General features: G+C 43.1%; 1 pseudogene; it reads left to right on the top strand.

Annotated features, from left to right (window-relative positions):
* Positions 1-648: 648 nt before the first annotated feature.
* LOC120044109 lies at positions 649-1696 on the top strand (annotated as a pseudogene).
* Positions 1697-2836: the final 1140 nt, after the last annotated feature.

The following is a 2836-nucleotide window of genomic DNA, read 5'->3' as shown; positions in this document are numbered from 1 at the left end:
TATACCAGGTGGTGTCAGAGGAAGGCCCTAAAAATGGACAAAGACTCCAGCCAAGACTGCTTCATAGGTAGTAAAATAGTTAAGCCATAAGACTGCTTCATAAAATCAATACCCTCTGCATATCTATGAAACATGGTGAAAATAGATCTCAGTTTCAGGATCTGGAGTACCTCTACATTAAGGGCTGTTTTACTCAAATCCTTCCAACTGGGAATAGTCACCTTCCAAATCTGCAACATATGTCCTTGATAGATAAATGGGGAATTGACTCAGAGTGCTGTGATTGTCATATTGGGCCTAATACATTCAGAGATTTAGTTACGTGATTTGACCATATGAGGTTATAGAATTGCCCCAGATGTTTTCCATGGCATGACTCAGTTACAAACTCTCATCATTAGTGAACCCTGTGTAGATGATTTGTCAGAGGTACTATGCAGAATAATGAATATAAAGTCACTTATAAAGTTATATATAGACGCACCAGAGATAGAATCTTTAAACCAATCAAACTGCTCCAACATCTGTTTTTAACAATGTAACAAGCGTTGAGTTATCATTTGGTAAAATAACACATATAGAGGAAGGTGCACTGGCTGGGCTCCAGAACCTCACAAGGTTAACTGGGGATTTCAGCCAGGAAGCCCAATGAATCAGCTGATTCACCTGAGGAGACTGACTCTACGACAGGTGGATCTTTTAACACAGCGTTCTGCCAACATCATTTTTCACAACTTGACCAAACTGGAGGTTCTGGAACTTGACAACTGCAGGATTTATTCTTTGGAGGGGAGTTTAACTAAAGACTTTAAATCTTTGAAAAGAGTGTATTTGCATGTAGACAACATTTATAATGTATTCTACAGCTTTACGGAACCTCTCTCTAGTCTTAAGCATTTGCCATTTGACAATTTAAAGACGTTTTGCAGTTGTGACAATGCTTGGCTCATTACATGGGCAAAGGGGTGCAGGCAGGTTGAAGTGATCATGCTTAGTCCGTATGCTAAAACCGGTATGTATGCTTTGGAGGACTTGACATGCTTGTCGGACAATGGACTAGACACACCTAATTTTGTCAAGTACACAGAAGCCAACTGCACAACAGAGGTGGGTTTTGTGCTCTTTGCTGCGACTGGCCTGGGAGTCCTGTTCTTCATGCTGGTGGTTTTCATCCATAACCTGGCCGGTCCCTACCTCCTCCCCCTCTACCACATCACCCTTGGCTGGCTGTCGGAGGCCATGCGATCCAACACCAGGGGGCGCTACCACTACGATGCGTTTGTCTCCTATAGCGGGAAGGACGAGCGCTGGGTGGTGGAGGAGCTGCTACCCAACCTGGAGCAGAGGGGTCCTCCTTTCCTGCGCCTCTGTCTGCACAGCAGGGACTTCCAGCTGGGGAAGGACATTGTGGAGAACATCACAGACAGCCTCTACCGGAGCCGACACACCGTCTGCCTAGTCAGCCGCCACTACCTGCGCAGTAACTGGTGCTCCCTGGAGATGAAGCTGGCCACCTCCAGGCTGCAGGTGGAGCAAAGGGACATCCTCCTCCTGGTCTTCCTGGAGAAGATCCCCCCTCGCCGGCTGTCTGCCCACCACAGGCTGGCTCGCCTAGTGAAGACCAGGAACCTATCTCGACTGGCCCCTGGACCCCATCAGCACCAGGCATTCTGGGACAGACTCTGGGCTAAACTGAAACCTCAGAATGAAGCGTGAGATCAGAGGTTTATGTAAGACATTGTGGACTGAAATGTGACAGAGGTTGATGTTGAACCTTGTGTTAATGCAGATGTAATGTTGATACATATGTTGAGGTGTTGAACTTGTCGTACAAAATGTCTTCCGCTATTTGCGATTCTATTAGACAATTCTGATGAAGTCAATTTAAATGCTCTGTACTTTTTCTTTTTTGTTTTATCTGAAATTACTTAGAAATAATCCTATTTAAATTACTTAGAAAATATCTTATTTAAATTACTTCCAATGCATCTTTTTACTTCCCCAAATTTGATCAGATCCTGTTTTTATTTTTGAACACCTAATCGCTAACCCATGTCTTTGTTTGTAAATGTGTTGCTAAGAGGAACTGAAAAAGGGTGGGATTTAGCTCTGTTTCTGTTTAATTTCAGATAACAACTATTGTTTTGTTTGCAATGTATTGCTGCTGTAAATAACAATACATGAATGACCAATGACCATGAAGCAGTTATTAATGACAATACATTAATGACCACGAAGCAGTTATTTTTATTTCAACATCTATCAAAGAGTTTTGTACAGAAATGTAGTTGCTATTTCTTTATCTAAATGTGTTGCTATTTCTTTATCTACATGTGTTTCTAGTTGTTTAACTAAATATTTTGCTCGTTCTTTTGTCACGCTCTGGCCATAGAGAGGCTTTTATTCTCTATTTTGGTTAGGCCAGGGTGTGACTAGGGTGGGCATTCTAGTTTCTTTATTTCTATGTTTTCTGTTTCTATGTTTTGGCCGGGTATGGTTCTCAATCAGGGACAGCTGTCTATCGTTGTCTCTGATTGCGGATCATACTTAGGCAGCCTGTTTTTCCACCTTAGTTGTGGGTAGTTGACTTTGTTAATGGCCTGTATAGCCCTAGTAAGCTTCACGTTCGTTTGAGGTTTTTCTTGTTTTTGTTGGCGACATTCATAATAAAAAGAAATGTACGCTCACCATGCTGCACCTTGGTCCGGTCATTTCTCTGACGACGTTCGTGACAGAACTACCCACCACAAACGGACCAAGCAGCGTGGTAAGGAGGACTGGATATGGGAGGACATCCTGAATGGGAAAGGATCCTGGACGTGGGAGGAGATCCTGG

The sequence above is a fragment of the Salvelinus namaycush genome, chromosome 3, assembly GCF_016432855.1.
Source record: "Salvelinus namaycush isolate Seneca chromosome 3, SaNama_1.0, whole genome shotgun sequence".
Taxonomy (NCBI): Eukaryota; Metazoa; Chordata; class Actinopteri; order Salmoniformes; family Salmonidae; genus Salvelinus; species Salvelinus namaycush.
The sequence above is the reverse complement of the archived record's forward strand: the minus strand, read 5'-3'. Positions and strand labels throughout refer to the sequence as shown.